Here is a 20506-nt window from a genome sequence, read left to right as displayed (position 1 = left end):
ATACTTGGAGATACAATAATTTCTAACACATATATTAAGAGTTCCAAAACATGCAAATAGAAAGAATGGAGAAGAGTCAATATTCAAAGGGATAATACTTAAGAATTCTCCTGAATTGAAGATACAAGTCTTCATATTGTAGGAACCTACAAAATCCTGAGAAGAATAAATTGAAACAATGCACACCTATACACAGAGTTCTAGCACAGTCCATTTATGACTTTAAAAGCCATTAAAGACAAAAAGAAATTAACAAGTAGCAACAATTAGGCTGACTAAAGATTTCCTACAAGCAACAACAGATGTCAGAGACAATGGAACATACTATCCAGCTAAACCAGCATTCAAGAATGAATGCTAAACAATGGCATTTTCAGAAAAAGACTGAGAAAATTTACCACACACAGATCCTTTTGGTAAGACCTACTAATAGTATACTTCAGGAGGAAAGAAAGTTAATCCAAAATGAAAAAAAAAGGACTGTAACAAGTAATGATAAGCAAAGATAATGCCAAACTTGTGGATACATCTAAATAAGCATTGATTGAAAATCATAGTAATAATAATGACAAGAATGAGAAGAAATCAAGAATAAAATTAAATACTGGAGGAAAATAAAATGGAAAGCATCAGGGAGAGATCAAAGTTTAAATCCCTACATTGTTCAGGAGGAGAGTGAAGGTAATGAACGAGGGTTAGAGTCTACTAAGTCACAAATGCATATTAATATTGAGGCCAATAACCCTCTATATGGATAATAGCCAGCTACAGGAAATAATAGACAAAAAAAAATTACAATAGCAAAAGATTAAATAATTAGGAAAAAAACTTAGTAAGAAATATATAAATCTATATAAGCAAAGCTTTAAAATCCTCCCAGAAGCCACAAAATAAATGGAAGGAATCCATTCTTGGATAACATGTTTCAATATCATAAAAACTGCCAGTTCTTCCCAGGTTAATTAAATAATGCAAGCTCAATAAAATTCCAACAAGAATTTTTAGGAAGTTAGGCAAGTTGGCATTAAGTTCATAGAGGGAAATAAACATGTGTGGATAGCCAAGAAAACACTCAAAATGAGAAAGGGACAGAGAAACAGAGGGAGAGAGAGGAGGAGGGGAGGGGAAGAAGAGGAAGAAGAGGAGGAGGAGGAGGATGCAGAAAAAGAAGGAGGAGGAGGAAACAGAAAAACAAAACTACAAAGGGAAGCTAACTCTGTCAGACATAAAAACATATGTAAAGCCTCTAAAAATAAAATAGTGTGTTTGCTTAAAAAAAATAAATAAATAAATAAAAATTAAAACAGTGTGGTACTGGTCCATGAATAGACAAATAGACTACCCAGACAGAATAGAAAGTCCAGGAATGGATCCAAACACATGTGGAATTTTAATATATGATAAAATGAAGTATCTCAAACAAAAGAGTCAAAGATGAATTTTTGAATAAATGGTGCCAGTGAGAACTGAGTTGCCATTTGAAACAAGATAAAATTAAATCTGTGGTTCATACAATAGACAAAATAAATTATAAATGGATTAGGAGCATAAGTTAGAAAATGGAACCATGTAAATACTAAAGAAAATATGAATGTGAATTTCTCTTTAACATCAGTGTAGGGAAAGGCATTCTAACTATCGCTCAAAATCCAGAGATAACAAAAGGCTGATAAATTTTTCCACAGAAGTTGTTTATAAAAATAATTTAAAAATTTTCTTACTTATTTATGGAAAAAAAAACATAAAGTCAGAAAGACAACTGACAAACTACTACTACTTACAGCCGATATCACAAAGGGCTAATACCAAAAGAAAAATGAGCGAAAGACATGAACAGACAACTTACCAAAAAGAAAAATATATAAATGTGGCCCCCAAATATAAAAAAAAGATATTGAACTCATTTATAACTAGATAAATGCCAATTTAAAAATGAGATATCATTTCTCATCTACTACATTAGTGAAAATTTAAGACTATGCTTTCTACTGACAAAGCTATAGTGAAACAGGAGGCAATCACTCTCAAACACTGTTGTGAAAATGGAAATTGCCTTTTGACTCAGCAATTCCACTTTTAGTAATTCACCCTGAAGATATACATCCAACAACACAAAAACACACTTGCAAGAGATTATTCATAGCAGCACTGTTTGTAATTGCAATAGACTGGGAACAACCTAAATACATCTAGGAGAGTACATCCACACATTGGAATACTATGCAGCTGTAAGAAAGAAAGAGGAAGATTCTTTGAACTTATAAGGAATGATTTTCCAGTATTACCTACAACGAGGACTTAGAAGCAATGACACCTCAGTAGTAAGGTGCCCACCTAGCAACCAGATCTTGATTTCAGAACACAGTCTCCAACAAAAGGAAGCAGAAATCCTTGGAGAAATGGCAGATTTCAGGGCTGGGGGAAGAATAGGAAAAGGTGAGTCTGGAGCATCTTGTGCTGCCAGAAAGTAAGGAAGTGATCAAAAAAATAATGGAGACATGTGGAAAGTACACACAAGCCAACTTGAAGAAATTCCCAATGGCAAATCTGAGACGTTTTGAGCAATAATATAAATATTGATAGTAATGGATTACAACCATATGGGTGGGAAAGTGAATATATAAATATAGGAATTTTAAAATTGAGTAAATATGCAAAAGAGACAGCTCTTTCCCATAGTATATTTCAACTAATAATGTAAAAGAAATGATGGAAATAAAAAAATCACCATTTGCAAACACAATAATACTAAGTGTGATAGGCAAGAATCATCAGTGGAAGCTAAAACTGAGTAAGGGTATGATGAGAATCAGGATGTTTGCATGCCTCAAAGTAAAACCCCCTACAATTAATTTCTCAACTGCAAAAGGAAAAAAAATGGTAGCTTTACAATGGAAAACCTATTTTCCTCACCATAACCAAGTGACTAAATTAGCGCCAGTAATTAAACAATTGGTATCACGTTGTGCTAAGAACAGTTTATGGTATTCTTTGCTATAACTCACAAACCTCTGAAACCCCACTGGCTTAAGTGAGAAAGTCTACTATAGGTGAGGAGGCCTGCCTCCATATTGCAGCAATGTCATCTGGAAATATGGCCTCCAAGACGATCATGGTGGAGGAAGATAGAAATGAAGAAGGCCCCCCCAGAGATAACACATATCACTTCTCACAGTACATTCTGCAAGACCAGTCAGATGGCCCCAACCTAACAGCAAGGATGTAGAGTACTAACTACACCTTCCACAAAACACACACACACACACAAATCCACCAAGGATATATAGCCAGCATCAATTTGTGTATGCTCAATAGTATCTTCTCACATAAAGCAAAAGGTGACAGAATTGCATTGATAAGTTGACAAATCAACACAGCTAGTGGGAATTTTTTTCATACATCACTTAGTAAGAGATCAAGCAAAACCAAACATTAGCAAAAGACAGATATGAACAGTGCTCATATCAATCTTGGTCTAATAATGATACATAAGTGCCCTGTGACCCAAGAGACAGAAAATATGCCTTCTTTTCACATACACAGAATAGTCATGAGTTGATCACCTACTAGATCACAAAGGTTGTATCTATGTCATAACTCACATTACGACTACAAAGTAATTAGAATAAAAATAAAACAGAAAAAGAAAAAAAGCATAAATTTGGAAAGTAAAAATCACTTCCAGGTAACCAATGAGTTAAAGAAAAAAACTCATAATAGAGGTTATGAAATATTTGGAACGGAATAACAATGACAGCCCTATGTATCAAATTTATGGGAGTCAGTGAAAGCAGAGAATTATAAGGAAATTTATAGTCTTAAATTCATGTATTAAATATTGAAAATAAATGAGTTAAACATTCAATTCAAGAAGTAGGAAAAAGAAAAACAGATTAAACCCAAAGAAAATAGAATGGAATAAATTTTAAAAGATGGGAGGTAAAATTCATAGAGAAATGTATTAATGATCCATAAAAGTAAAACTGGTTTTTCAACGGCAAGTAGGAAAGCAAAACTTCAGCAAGTCTGCCCAATAACAAGAGAAAGAAAAAGTAGTGAACTGCACATGATACTACATAAAAATATCCTATGAAAAACAGAATTCTTACAAAATCAAAAAATTACATGACATGGAGAATTATAGATAGATTGGAATATATAGACACAAACAGGTCTGGGTACACATATAAATACGTGTGTTTTCACACACACACCCCCCACACACACACACAAATTAGAACACCTGACTAAACCAGTAGTCATTAAATAAGCTGAATTGGTACTCAATAATTGTTTTTTTTTATGTTTATTTATTATTGAGAGAGACAGAGAGACAGAGTGCAAGTGGGGGAGGAACAGAGTGAGAGAGGGAGACACAGAATCTGAAGCAGGCTCCAGGCTCTGAGCTGTCAGCACAGAGCCCCATGCGGGGCTCAAACCCACAAACCATGAGATCATGACCTGAGCCGAAGTTGGACACTGAGACGACTGAGCCACCCAGGTGCCTCTCAATAATTGGTTTCCCACATGGCAAAAATAAAACTGAATTCTTGGCTCATAATGTACACAAAAATAAATTCCAGATAATTAAATGCCTATATGTAAAAAAAAATTATAAATTATTATAATAAAATATAGAAGAATATATGAACTCAGAGTAAAGCTGTCTATATGCAATTGAATGCAGGTCACATAAAGAATTCCTAAAATCATTAAGAAAAAGACAAATATACCCCTAGAAAAAGAGTCAAATACATGGAGAAGCAATTCATAAATGAAGTAAACATAATGTCCCTAATAATCAATTCGATGCAAATTTAAAACTACAAGGTATCAACACGTAAGTTAAATAATGCGAAATATTAGAGAACATATGAAAACAATAACTCTCATACAGTTTCTGGTAGACAGATAAACTGGTACAATCACTTAGGAAAGCAATTTTGCAGTTAAAAATATGCCTATCTTCTAGTTCAGCAATTCCATTTATCATCAAATATCTTCCAATATTATCATTTCTCCAAAAGAAAACCCATCCAAACAGTTTACAAGTGAGTTTTATCAAAACCTCAAAAACAAAAACAAAATGTCACATATAATCCTTACATTATCCAAACAGTTTCAGGCAACTGGGGGGAAAATGAAAAAATTATGCTACTCATTTTATGAGAACTTGATACCCAAACCAAAAATCCTCAACCATTTTTACAAGGAGAATGGTACAAAAATGCTCGCTTCAATATTATTTGAAATGGCCAATATCCACAAAATGGAAATGTCCATCAGTAAGGAAATGGACACGTTATAAAGAAATCACGGGATGACTTACCATGCAGCAGTTAAAATGAATAGACTAGAGAGATCTGTATAGACAGAGAGATTCATTCCAGCAACACAAAATGAGTGCAAATAACATGCTGAGGACGCTAAGGTTGATATGGTATCATTTGGGTACCATGAAAGTAAACAGATAAATAGCATGTCATATTTCTATTAGTGGAGAGGAAAAGAGGAGACTGAAACCAAGAAAGGTATAGTGAGTCTTCAACTTAGATTAAAAGAGAGACAGAGCGCACGCACGCAAAAAACTAAAACAAAATCAAGTTCCCTCTGAATCCTTCCGCACAGGCCCTTATCCCCACTCATCCTGCACCAGGACACCAGTGCAGGGACAGTGTTTGCTTTTGCCAAATTTGAATCATCTACACCTACTGCATCATCAGCACAGGAGCCCGCATCCTGTGGGCTACCTCGTTGTAGCCAGAAATATTTTAAGTTTCCCAACCTTCATCCCTTCTAAGAATGGTTGGCTTCCTTGAGTTCTGGTAGCCATAAGGATTATTTTTAATATTGCCTGGGACCCTGGCAAACAAAACCTGTAGTCTTCTCTTTCCTTTTCAGGCCCTGCTTTCATTTTTGAAACCCTGACCACATGCAAAAGTTAGTGCGCCCTGCTCTGCTCTATCTACAGGGCTCTCCTTTCCTGATGGAAAATTACTTCAGGGTATTAAAGTATGGTAGAGTGTGGTCTCTGAAGTCCAGTTGTTGGGATTCCTATTCTGTCTGTGTGATCCTGGGCAAGGCACCTAACATCTCTGTGCCTTGATTTCAGCCTCCATGAAATGAAAAATAAAAATAGGACATACCAGGGAGGACGTTTCCTGGGAGGTTTAAGTAGTTAAGAATTCACCTTTGTTGCATACTTACTATGTGTCAGTCACCAGGCTAAGTGCTTTACCTCTCTTAACTTAGCTAATTCTTTCAACAACCCTATTAGGTAGACATTTTTCTACCTCCATTCTACAGTGAAGGAAGCAGAAACACAAATAGATTAAATATTTTGTCTCAAGTCACACTATTAGCAAGCAGCTTGATCTTAGCTGTTGGGTCTCTGGCCCCTATGCTGCACTGACTTCGTGTGTAAGGAGATAAAGAGGTTCTTCTGTAGCACTACACAGGGCTTGAGACACAGAAAACACTCCACACATATTAGTTGTAGTTGATACCTATACCCGGGCTTTTCAGTACAGAAACACAAACTTCACAGAAGTTGCCAAGGCCCTGTCTACCAAATGAATCACTGAGAATAGAATTCACTTTTGGGGAGCAAACCCGTGAGGTCAAGACCTGGTTATGAAGGGAAGTGTACAAGAGGGTAGGAAAGCCACCTATTTTGACAGCCAGGGCTCTGTCTCTGCAAACCATTTCTTGGGTGGTCTGGCAGTGAGTATCATGGCTGGCAACGAGCATCTGTTTCATGTGCTTTAGTTTTCTAAGCCATGTGATACTGCAAGGTCTTCAAGAGTAGGGACTTCTCAGGTCACGGCCCTCCACCCAGGATAGAATTAATATTCTCGTTGGATGATGTATCTATTACAGTTTAAAAGAATAAGTGGCTGGTTTATTTAGAGACAAATTGCTTCCACCCAAAATCCTGAGAATCTCGGAAGTCAAAGGTCTGAAACATGGTGCTGCTTGGGATGCTGCATTGGTGTCTTTGGGAAATTCCTCCCTAAACTAAGGGACCAATGAATAGAGAATACTTATGTCAGTTAGGGCATGGACATATAAAGGCATAAAATGAAGCCAATGAAAATTATAGTTATAAGGGTTTTTAATGATATGGGGAAATGCCTGTGATATAATGTTAAGTGGAAAGTAGGATATATATAACTGCACACCAACTGCAATCTCCACTATACATAAGATAATCACAGCAGAAAGAGAAATGCAGTAAATAACTAATAGTGTTTGTCTCCGAAGGGCAAGATCCTGGTTGATTTGCAATTTGCCTTTAGACTTGTCTGTGTCTTTAGTTTCTATAGTAAGCACTTACAGCTTTTATGTCAGAAATGTTAACTTTTTCAAGTTTTCTTCATACATTCCCACCAAATGTAGCTTGCTACAAAAAGTACCACATCCATGTTCATCTGCCAAAGACAGCAAAGGAATAAAAGCACATGGGGTCAGAAAGCTCTTTTTAGGCTCATACCCTTCCAGCCACCAGTTATGGCAGCTTGGGCAAGTCATGGCAAGCCTCCACTTCTTTGGACAAACAGGAGTAATGGCCCCAGATATTGTCAGGACTGTGTGATCCAGCAGAAGGAAAAAGACTTTGGAAACCCACATACCATCTAAACTTCATCTGGTTTCATTTGTTCTATCATGATGGCATAGTTTTTGAGTATTGCCCACCCCCTACCCCAGACACACACACACACACACACACACACACACACACACACACACTTGGTATGCTTATGTGTAAGAGAACCCTTAGTATACCTGCCTTCTATCTACCCCCATGCTGGGCCACACTCTGCCACTGGGATCCTGCCATCTTCCCAGTACTGCCAGTACCTCTCTAGTGACCTGTTGCTGTTGCTGAGGAGCTCATAGCCATACTTGTTTATCTGTAGGGGGTTAGTACTTGAGCAGGAGAAGGGGTGACATCATCCTGGGTGCTACCCATGAAGTGGGCACCAGGAAAGGGCAGCCTATGGCAAGTTCAGGAAGAAAAGCAAACACAGAAAAGAGAGCACCAGAGTAGAGAAGGAAGAGGGTGGCATATATTGGCTTCTAGGACTCTGGTCTCTCCAAAAGGACCAGCCAGGGCTGGACAAATAAAAAGCTTTGTTGGTGGCTGGTTTACTTTCTAAGATCAGCCCTTTTAATCAGTGCCCAATTCACTCACCTGAGGAGTCCTTAATAAATTGTAACATTTTATGGTCCTAATAGATGGCAAAATATTCTGACATACATTTTCTCTCTTCATCATCACCACATTTCTGTTTGGAAAATATCATATCCTCCATCATAAAGATAGATAATCAAATGAAATCTTGGAAATTTGAATGTATCATTCAAGGCCATACATTATACTATAAATTATCCAGCTGGATCTCAGTTAATCAACGTATGCCTGGTCCTAATTTCTCTGGTATACAAGTGACAAATGTCTTGGGTAATTTGCTGATACCGACCCAGCTATTTTTGTTGTATGTCTGTGTGTATGTATTTTAATTCTAACCAATTACAGGAATTAGATAACTACTTGGGGTTAGTCATTTACTGCCACATTTATTATGAGCCTACAATACATTAAACACTATTCTTTGCAATAGGGGGTTGGAGGACAGGATTGCTATGTATCTTCCTTGTCCTAATTTTTGTGCAAAAATGCATCTGTCTCTCTTTCCTCTATCCCCTTTCATCCTCTCTTTCCAGACTGTTTCAGTAGACTTACAGCTGGTCTCTGGGCCTGAGGCCCTACCCTGCTCCCGTCTATGGTTTTACAGCTGCTCAGGGCCATGCCTCGCCTCTGCTGTAGACCTCCACTAGCTCTGCATGCCTGCAGGAGACAGAGAAGACCTTAAGATGGGCTGTAGGGGTTCCTCTGGGTCTTATTCTTCTCTCTGCCCCACATTTCTCTCCATTCTCCCTGATACTTCAATAATGTTCCAGTGATAAGCCACTTACAGGCCTCCAACACTGTTGTCTTAGCTCATCCCAGCCTCTGCCTAGATGGTACTCTGCCTGGCATGCTCCCTTCTTCTTCTTTAGCCTTTATGACAAATTGCAACACATTTCTTTTTAGCCTTTACAACAAAACTCAGATATTTCTTTTCCTTAAAGCTTTTCTGGCAGTTTTCCCTGCCTTCGAACAGCCCCGTCTCCCCATATGAAGCTGACCCCTTATGGCACTGCACCGCAAACCTCCTATACTTGTCTGTCTCTCCTTCCAGACTGTGATCTCCCAGAGAGCAGAGCAAGTTATAATCACATGTTAGCACCTAGCACATGGCCTTCCTGGAACATAGTATAGGCTCAATAAATAGCTTTTAATTGAATTAATTGAACCAAGAGAACAAACAGTATTCTTAATCATACACTTACTCCCCACCTAGGAGAAAATCTTCTGTTGTCTTCATATATCCTGCAGCCTGGTAGAGGAGAGGGTAGAGGAGGGATTGTGTGATTCCACACAATGCCTGTTTTATTATATTAATCTTAAAACTATGCATTACATCCACATCTATTATATATTTGTTGAAAGTTGAATGTTGTGTTTGATTTTGTGTGCAAGAATTATAAAACAGTTTCTGAACATCTACTATAGTAGAATTAATTACGCTCTCTAGCTGCAAGGAGACAGGGCTGTTCTTGAGAATAGGACCTGAGCACTTGGGTGGGAGGATGCTGTACTCATGAGTCCAAGCTTGAGGAAGAATGACCAGTAGAGAGGGGCCACCAGGGCCAAGAGGGCAGATGAGCTGTCGGCAGGGAGAGGAAGTAAAGCCAAGAGCAAAAGCTCAGGTCTGGAGTCCTGGGCTCCCTGAAATCTGAGCAGATGAGGAAGAGGAGCCATCCAAGGTGTGAAATGCAGCAAGGAGGTCAGGGACAAAGAAGGTGGTCACATTGGATGACAAGACAGACTGCCTAAGGACAGTCTGGTTGGACTGTAACTATGGGGAAGCTGGGGCCATTTCTGTAGCTCCTTTTATAGCTCCATAAGTGTTTTTCCATTATTGTGTTTTCATCCATTGATTGACAACAAGGTTTAAACAGTCTCAGTGAGGCCCTTAAGCCAGAGCAGATCCATTTCTCTCTATCGAGATGGGAGCAGGAGGAGGAGGGGCAATTTCTCACCCCTGGCTTGCGAAATCAGCTCCTTGCACGTTCTGAAGCACCACCACATCAGTATTCCAACCCTAGAGTCCCTCCAAATACCCATGTAAACATTCATTTACATTTAGATTGTGCTTCTCTGGATTCAGACTCTTTCCCTGAAAACTCTAACAATCCAATTATCAAGAAAACCAACATGTCATTTCTAAGCCTTTTGGGTGGAGCCCTTCTCCTCCCGGAGGAAACTCCTCTGTTGAGCGTGAAGCAGCTCCAAGTGTCCCTGTCTAGATGGATTTGGTCAGCATCCCGACACACTAAAGGACAAAATTAAAAATATATGTGTTCTTCTGTACGGAAAGATGAAGGTTGGGGAAGCATGGGATCAAATCGTTACTTTCATTTTGGTAGATAAAGAGGGAGGGGTTGTCAAGGAAAAATTTAAAGAGGAAAAGCCTCGGAAGAAACACTTGGGATGGCAGAAAGAGTTCTTCTTTAGAATTGCGGAGTGTTCACTTCAAATCCCAGCCTCAAGACTTCTTTGTTTCCTGAGCTTCAGTCCATCTATACATCTCTATACAAGTGGGTCAAAGAATTTCCATTAACTGGGTTAGTATGTACCTTAAAAGGATGTCCTGGTGACTAAATGGAGCAAAGTATATGAATAACCCTGGCACAAAGTAAACATTCAGGAAACACTATTTTCTTCTCTGTGAAGGATGGGGAAGGCGACTGGTGGAAAGCAGAGAGAAACATCCTTCTGGGAACCTCTGGCTCAAAACATAGAGGGCTGGGAAGTGAAGGAATTCATTTGTCAGTTCAATGCCTTACCTGTTACTTGCCCCAGTGAAAATAGGGGTTCTTTCACCAAATCTTGGATTAGGAGATCAAGGGCTTAATTTAAGAACAAGTAAAAGGGAAGGGAAGTACTTCTTTATCCAGCAGGTGATTAACATCAGAAGTGGGTCATACCTGGGGATGTGACAAATCTATTCCCTCTGAGCTTTCAGTGAGGTTTCCCTCCCCGACTTGCTGGAACTCCAAACCAAAACAGGTGAAGAAAATAGAGAAAACAGTAGAAGTAAAACAGTCGACACAAATGCTTCACAGTCTGCATGCACGAGTCAGAATGCCTACAGGCAAGCAGGCCTTGGTGTTGCCGATTCCAGATCACGATATTGGCATGCAATGAAACTATCAGACCAATCCCTGTGAAGGTCCCACATGGCTTAAGGAGTATCCTCTCTAAAAGATGTTAAAAACTCAAATGCATCCAGTCAATATCTCCATAGCATCTGGTGGTCCAAGATGACTTCACAGCACCTCTTCTAGTCAGCCCTTACAGCCATCTCTGATGGACAGAAGATGACTCCGTCTTGCTGGATATTTTGGAAATGGGATATATGCAGGGGAAAAATCTGACCAACAAGCATCAATACCTGATCTTGTAGTGCTCACCTCTGATGTGGCTTTAAGCCCACCCCACCTCATCACCCCCATTTTCTCATTAGTACAAGTAAGATGTTATCCGTGTAACTCACAGAAAATGACTGGGTAAGGGGAAGTAAGGACTTAAATTTGTATAGCCCCCCAAAACCTATTCACATCTATTTTCTTTTCTGTTCCTCGCAGCACTGTTGAAAAGAAGGCTGAGAAAATGGCAGTTTCTTCTCTTCACAGCTGAGGAATCTCAAATTCAGAGAATTTAAGTGGCTTCTCAAGAACAAGTCAAGAGTAGAACTGGCCCCAGTCCCAATGCCCATTCCACTCCAACCCACTGCCAATTTTTGGTATAAAAATTGATTGTAAATTATTCATAAAATATGGTGTTTCTTTTTATATAATTTTATTGTTTCCCACTTTAACCAAAGTATTGCATATTCATCATAGAAAATTTAGAAAGAACAAATAAGTAAAAGGAAGAAAATCATGATTACCCATAACTCCACTGAAATACAATGTTGCCTAAAGAAAAAATAAAAAAAGACAATACACCACTCATATACGATCTTGAAATACTGCAGAGATGAAAGAGTTCAAGAGTTACACTGGGCAGCAACAAGAGACAGCACTTTTGAGGAGAGTGGCTGTCATAAGGAGTGACTGGGCAGTAGTTAAAGGGAAAGGTGGAGTCAAAGAGTTTTAATTTTTAAGGTAGATCTTATGCTGTTGGGAATGATCCAGAGGAGACAGAAACAGCTGATGCTCTAAGAAGGAAAAGAGAGGCGTGCTGGAGCAATACCCTTGAGGGGTAGTGCCTGAGTGGAGGGTTTTCATCCACAGCAGCAGGCAGAGGAAATGGCACATGGTGGAAAGGGCTGGGAGGAGATGTGCTGGTGGGTCATTGGAGGTTCTTTGCGGATTCCTTCTTTAATTTTTTTCCAGTGAATAGGAGGCAAGATCGGATGGAAGAATGAGAAAGAGATTTGGGAGCTTTGGGGAGAAAGAAAGGAGAAGTGAAAACAACCATCTCAGAGGAGAGAAGAGAAAACAGCCTGGAGAACTCTGTTGAAGCCCTCTCACCTTGGCTTTATGTTTTCCTACCAGGTGCAAAGGCAAAGGACTATAGGGGACAAGTAGTTGGATTTAATCAAGTTCGTGGTTAATCAAGCCAGAATGTAGAAGTGGGGAGGGGCTAGGGAGCTGGGAGTATGCATAGGAATGGAAATGGCAAGGATAGAAGAGAAGAAGGCTTCCAGAAAGTGAGAGAGACATAATGTAGGTGGATCAGAAGCTAATAGGTGGAGGTCTGTTGGAGCTGACACAGGAAAGGACCTAAGCTAGCGAGAAGGTAACGGGCAGAGAGATAGCTGTTTGGAACTGAGGTTGCTGGAGGCACTGCAGTTACGAGGAATGACAAGGTTTAGGGTTTCACCTTGAAAGTGAGTGGCTAAATTCATAAAATGGAATCATTAGCAAGAAGAGCTCAAGGAATTGGGAGGCCAAAATATTGGAAATATCACATATGTTTCTAATGAAGTCGGCAAGAATTAAGATAGAGTAGCATCAGAGAGTGTAAAGGGAAACAGCTAGAGCTGTGGAAAAAATGTGCACAGTGACCCGAAGATAAGTAGGCAGCTTCCAACTACACCAGACAGAAACGCCACTGGGTATCTCGGACCCTGACAATCAAAAGCATTTACAGTAGGGTATTCTTAATTTGAACAATTTAAGGAAAGACATTCTTTTCCAATGGATAGAAATCAAACAGGCAAAGGATATAAAATCTTAAAATGCATATATTCCCAGCCACTTCTACCTGGGGAATTCTATCATTAAAAGTATACAGACATCGTGAACAATGTATCACAGAGCTCCGTCTGAAGAGTGCAGAGTTTCGTCTCTGCAGACATTTAAATTACCAGGGGATCACCTTGAACTAGTGGAAGCTTGGTTTTGGGCTTTGTTAGGGCAGCTCTCTCTCAGTGCCTCAGTTCTAAAATGTGGTCTTTTACCATAATGTGTGGTCTTCCTGGGTTGTAATGGCAAGCCCAGGGTGTTTACTCAGCCCCTCCATGTCTTGGTAGGATTCAATTCCAAACTGTCTCCCTACAAAGGCAGAAATCTCTGCTGAGCTCTTATAGTGACCTACTGTCATTTTCCCTCTGGGCTCCCAGAATCTCACCTCCACATGCATAATTCAGGGAGCAGCCACAGAACTGAGGGAAGCCTGTACACAGCTTTTGATGGCCACCATGTCCCAATATTCCTGCCTCTATTACCAGTTGCTCTGGCAACCCTGAGAGTCAGTAACAGTTGGGCTCCCCCAGTACACCTTGTATAGGCTGGCGAGTGCCCTCAAGAGAAAAGCCTTAAGATATGGACCTCGCTCAATATTCTCCCCTTATTTCAAATGTCAAGTCCCCTCCAGCTTTGGCTTGCTTTATATTTCCTTCTAGTGCCATTAAACAATTGTTCCATATATTGTCCATAGTTTATATCAGCAGGAGGGTTAGTCCAATAAAAGCCACTTAATTATTATGAGTACTGACACTCTCAGAATGAGCCTGCTAAACACACATCATATCTTGTTTCTCCTCTACTCAACACTGCAAAGGCCCCCATTCCACCCAGAGTACCAGTCAAAGTTCTTATTCAGTGGCGCTATGTGGTCTGCCCTCTGGTAGGAAAAAAGGTGTTTCCAGAGAGCTGTGTTCTTAAACTGAGATTTGAGGGGGGTGAATGTGAGGGCAAAATGGCAAAGTGCTTCTGGGAATATTATGTGCAAAGGTATAAGGGCATGAGGCACGGGAGTTCGAGGAGTGGCAACTAGCTCCCAGCATATGGAATGCAAGATATGATGAGAAGAGGTAAGAGAAGTGTCGAGACTAGTAGTTCTCAATCCTTAGCATACAATAGCATCAGCTGGGTTGCTTGGTGAAATGCAGATCCCTCAGACCACCTGATGCAGAGCATCTTGGAGAACTCCAAGTCCAGAGATGTCAACTGGCTCCTGAAGGGCTCTGTACATGGTAAGGAGTTTAGTCTCTGAAAGTGGGAAATCACTGAAGTGGTACTTCTCACCAGATTCACCAGAGGAGAAACAAGTGTGTCCGCAGAGCCAAATGCATTTCAGAGCCATGTTCGCCCTCTCTGACTTAGCCTAAGGAAGGGGCTTTCTGACAATCCAGGAAAATATAACCTTCCTTCCTACCATTGCTAGACATAGAAAATAAGATGTGGCATGCAGTAGGTTCTCAATAAAAGCTAAATAAATAAACAAAATATAAAATGGTTTATATAATTAACTGTCACCTTCACTCAATAAATTTCACACTTGATATCTCCCTCTTTTTAAGGCCTTATTTATATATTCTTAAAGTCCCTTTTCAAGCTCCAATCCCATTCAGAAAGCCTTTGGATTCAGCATGCCTTCGTTCACCAAATTTATAGGAAGGACAATCTTGAGCCATCTGGTGCCTATTTAATTTTTAACCACCTCTCCCCTGAAATATTTCTTTCTTCATTCTTATTTTGTCCTAAAAACTTGGCTATGAGCTAAACTGCACCATCTGTGACTTCCAGTAAATACAACTGTTGCTAATGAAATTACCCAGTTTCATCATTTTGATTTAAACGCCTTGCCTGCTTTTCCTCTGACCTTTTGTTGCTTGCCATCAAACTCAAGCTTTTGTGAATTTAGATACATACGTCCATGTAGGTCAGTCTTGAGGAATAAATCTTCTCTGTGAAGTACGAGAACCTCAGCCAAGCCTGCTCAGCAGGCTGACATGGGAGGTGGGGGCCAGGGCTGTGCAAAGAAATATGGATGGCACTTGTGCCCGTCCGCTCAATGTGCGCAGGGCCCCGGGGCAGACCCCCGCCATGTGACCAAGTGGCTGCTCGGTCTGGCTCTCCGGCCTCCCATTTGTTAGGATGCTGATGATATTAATGAGTTGGGGTGTTGAAGCCCATTCCTTGGCCTTTGGTGTTGGTTCCCCCCTGCACAAGATTGCTTGACCTGATTGAAGAAAGGAAAGTTCAGAGACTCCAAACTTTGCCCAAGTGGGGAGAAGGCTTTCCAGAAAAAGAGAGGCTTTGCAACAAATGAGGTCCCTCACTACCAAAAACAGCTTTTCCATATAGGTAGCATACTGGTCTTTGTCTACGGCCCTATCAAGGGAATGAAAGAGAAGACATAGCATTCATCCAACAAGTTATTCAGTCATCAAGTTGTTATCATCAGTACTGCTGTTTATTACATTCAATAATTAAAGAATTGGAAGGTGTTATTAGTAATAGCAGGTGACACTTACTGAGACTTTATTGTGTACCAGGCACCGTGCTAAGCACCTTACCGAATCAACCCCTCTGGTCCTCACAACAATCCTATGGCCACTTAAACAGGTTAACTAATTTTCCCAGGGTCTCACAGATTCTAATTCCTGCTTATAACCTTGGGGCTTTACTGCTTTGCATTTACTGGCACTCTCTTGTGTGCCAGATATTGTGCTAGGAACTGGGATACAAAAAAGAAAAAGATGTAGTCCTCGCCCACTATCTGAGGGAGCAAGAGATAAAAATGCAAATACACCATCTGAATGAGGCTACAACAGAGTAGGAAAATATTCTGGGGTCGCAGAGAGAAGACAGTCCATCTGGCAGAGCCAGGGAAAGATTCAAAGCAGAGGAGACACTAGATCTGGGATTCGAAGGAAGAATGGGGGTTTGTCCACCAAAGATGAAGGGAGATGAAGGAAAGTGGGAGCAGAAGGAACAGCACATCCCCCAAAAGGGGAAGCATGAAAATCAGGCCAAGGGGCAGGGAATACTAACTGAGCTGGGGGGTGGGAAGGGTTGGAATGTTTCCTTCTGTCCAGGCAGAGGAGGCTGGGATCAGGAGTGGGGCGTCAACCTCAGAACTTGTCACCAACGCTATCACTGGGTCTCTACAATAATCTGGAGAGAGGAGGTGGGGGTTGTCTAAGTCAGCCCAACAGATGTGGTAAGTAGCTGGCCTAAGAAGCAGCAGGACCCAGCCTTCATCACTCAATTTCCATTTGCCTTAAGGATTTGTTTCCTCCCCCAGGTTGGCCAAATCCTCAGTGCAATGGAGGAGATAGGCAACAGGCCTGAAGGGGTTAAAGAAGCAGCCTCCAAACTTCCCTATTGTTCCCCATTCTTGCCTCTATCTCTGCCTCCCATCTAATTTGGGAATACTGATCCTAGTGAGCAGGAAGGAGATCTGCGAGCAAAAGCTCTTCTCAGTGCTACCAATTGCAAAAATATGTTCAGTCTCTGTAGGTATCTTGTCAATGTAGTACAACTTGAGTGAAGATGAAATTTCCACAATCCAAAATGCACCCCATTGATTCTGCCTTCAGTTTCTACCCTGATTCATTCTTAGGACAAGGCTTTGAAAGGCTGATGCTAAAAAGAGAATACTATAGATGAGGGCTGACACTAGGACTGACTTCATCAAGAGAATGTCTCAGATCAGCCAATGTCCTCCAAAAGCCCCGAGAGAAGAGACAGGTGGGGCAAGAAAACTTTGTCTTGGAGCAAGGGTCAGCAAACATTTGCTGTAAAGGACCTGTTAGCAAGTATTTTAGGCTCTGTAGGCTACTTGGTCTCTGTCGCTGCTCTTTAACTCTGCTGTTGAAGCTTGGAAGCAGCCACAGACTGCACGTGAATCAACGAATGAAGAGATGTGACTGTGCTCCAATCACATTTTATTTACAAAAACAGAGGGCGTGGGCTACCTCTGGCCCACCGGCTGTACTCTGCTGACCACAGCATTAGAGCATCCCTACTAAAACAGGTCAGTGGGCACCTGTAAAGGGAAGGAGGATACCAATTTGAAAAGGGCACTTGGGATGCTAAAATTGGCATCTGCCTAATTAATTTGTTGTGGTCAGACCCCAAACATATTAAAGCTCCCAGAGAGTGCTCATGGGAATAATCCCTTTTTCTGACCTCCAAGTAACAGCCTCTGCACCATCTTGGCTTCATCCTCCATCTTCCCCTGCTTTATCCAATCTGCTATTTGTTCCACTGAAATTTCTGAAGCCAAAGCTTAAGAGGTTAAGAATCATGTCCACAGTTAGTTACACAGTAGTAAGTGACAAAGCCAGGACTTACACCAAATTTGTCTGACACTAAGGAGAGATGAATATCTTCACTGCATCTTTACTTTCCAAGAGCCCCTGGGAAATGCGTTTGGTGTAAAGCAGGCCAGGGTGCCAGACCTTTGTTGGCAACACAGAGCATCTCTGGGAATCCTTCCCCCATGACCCTTCCCACTATACTCATTCATAGCTGGTCTGCTGCAGACCCCAAGAGAGATACCCGGGAAATGAAACACATTTTTAAATATAAGTGCAATTGCTCGTGGATGCTGGGAATGTAGGCCTGGAGTCAACCTGTGGTGTGTAAATGGATGAGTCACAATCTGAGCTTTTAAGTCAAAGGTGTAAGTTTTAAAACAACTTTATCAAAACGGAAAATTTTCACATTAAAAAAAATCCGCATGGTCTGAAATAAATGTACATGAATCAGCAGCATGGCGTAACTATTATTTTATAATACTTTATTCTTGATTTGTTCAGACCTTATCAACTTCTGAAAATATGTGAGGTGGCTTACATATACACTTAATTAAAACAAGGATAAAAGGGTTAGAGTTAAGTAAGAAGAGACGCTTGAACAATAAGCCACAGAATTCAAAATCACATACGATAATCACAACTACTTAGATCTAGAGAAACACTGTTTTCTCAGGTACAAAACTCTAAAACTTGTTTCTCAAAATTTAGGATCCCTAGAAATGACTGTAGGGCCTGTGTAAACTAGATTCCTGAGATTCCCCCTTCAGATTCTGATTCAATTGTTCTTTCCTGGGACCCAGGGATCCATATTTTTAATACCAATTCCTGGTATTTTGATATAAGTGATTTAGTGATCACAAATGATAAATACTGATACTTAAGAACTTCATGGTTTTCTCTTTGAACAACACAATGATCATGATCATTATCTCAGGAAGCAACTTAAGGAAAGAAATATTCTTGGAGTGATTTTCAAAATGCCCAACTCTTAGTAAAACACTGAGGACATTTTATTTGAGATCTTTCCATTTTCTTAATATAGGCATTTATCACTATAAACTTCCCTCTCAGAACTGCTTCAGCTCCATCCCATAAATTTTGGTATGTCGCAGGTCTATTTTCATTTGTTTCAAGATATTTTTTTATTTCCCTTTTGATTTGTTCTTTGGCCCACTGATTATTGTTTAATTTCCACATATTTGTCAATTTTCCAGCTTTCCTTATGTTACTGATCTCTAGTTTTATACCACTGCAGTCAGGAAAGATTCCCGGTATGAATTCAGTCTTCTTAAATCTGCTAAGACTTATTTGGCCACCTACCATAAATATTCTATGTGTGCATTCCCCTGCTATTGGAAGAAATGTTCTGTAGACGTCTGTTTAGGTCCATTTGGTCTAATGTGTGGTTCAAGCACAGTCTCCTTGTTGATTTTCTGTCTGGATGATCTACCCATTATTGAAAGTGGCATATGGTTCCCTACTATTACTGTATAAGTTGTCTATTTATCTCTTCCAATCTGTTAGTATTTACTTAATACTAATACTTATATATTTAGATGCTCTGCTGTTAGATGCACATATATTTATGATTGTTACAGCTTTTTGATGAATCATTATATAATGACCTTCTTTGTTTCTTGTTACCGTTTTTGGCTTCAAATCTATTTTGTCTGACGTAAGTATAGCTACTCCTGCTCTCTTTTGTTTTTACTTGCATGGAATATCTTTTCCCATCCCTTTACTTTGAGCCTATATGTGCCTTAAAGCTGAAATAAGTCTCTTGTAGGCAGAATATAGTTAGATCTTGCTTTGTTGTGTATTTTTTTTCTTTCTATCCAGGCACCCTATACCTGGATTAGAGAATTTTTGATTAAAGAATTTTAGAGAATTTTTGATTAGAAAATTTAATCTAGTTACACAAAAAGTGATTACTGATAGGTAAGGACTTATAATGCCATCTTATTATTTTTTTCTGCCTATTATGTAGATGTTCTCTTGTTGCTTTCTTTTTCTCTTGCCTTTCTTTTTGAATTGTTTTCCCACACTAGTAGGCTTTTATTTCCTTCTCTTTATCCTTTATGAGTCTACTGTAGACTTTTGCTTTGGGGTTACCAAGAGACTTACATAAAACATCTTATAGGTATACCAGTCTATATTATGCTCAATGAAGTAAAAAAAGAAGAACAAATGAAGCCCAAAGTTAGCAGAAGAAAGGAAAGAACAAAGATCAAAGCAGAAATAAAAGAAATAGAGGCCAGAAAAAAAAAATAGAAAAGATCAACAAAACTAAGAGCTAGTTTTTTTGAAAAGATGAAAATTGACTCTTTAGCTAAGAAAGTGAGAAGACATGAATAAATAAAATCCAAAATAAAAGAAGAGACATTATAATTGCTACCACATAAATACAAAGGATAATAAGAGATTACTAAGAACAATTATATGCCAACAAATTGGATAACCTAGAAAAAAATGGTATACATTCCTAGAAACATGCAACCTACCAGGACTGAATCATGAAAAAGTAGAAAATCTGAACAGAACGATAACAATTGAAGAGACTGAATAAGTAATCAAAAACCTCCCCCCAAAAAAACCCAGGGCCAGATGTATTCACTGGTGAATTCTACCAAATATTTTAAAAAGAATTAATATCATTCTTCTCAAACTATTCCAAAAACTGAAGGGAAGGGGATATTTCCAAATTCATTTTAAAGGCCAGCATTACCCTGAGATGAATGCCAAATAAGGACAGTACAAGAAAATAAAACTACAGGCCAATATCCCTGATGGATATACAAAAAAAATTCTCAACAAAATAGTAGCCAAGTGTATTA

The sequence above is a fragment of the Lynx rufus genome, unplaced genomic scaffold (genome assembly GCF_022079265.1).
Source record: "Lynx rufus isolate CCGP_SWC_20201006 ecotype Redwood Valley unplaced genomic scaffold, mLynRuf1.p SCAF_13, whole genome shotgun sequence".
Lineage (NCBI taxonomy): Eukaryota > Metazoa > Chordata > Mammalia > Carnivora > Felidae > Lynx > Lynx rufus.
The sequence above is the reverse complement of the archived record's forward strand: the minus strand, read 5'-3'. Positions refer to the sequence as shown.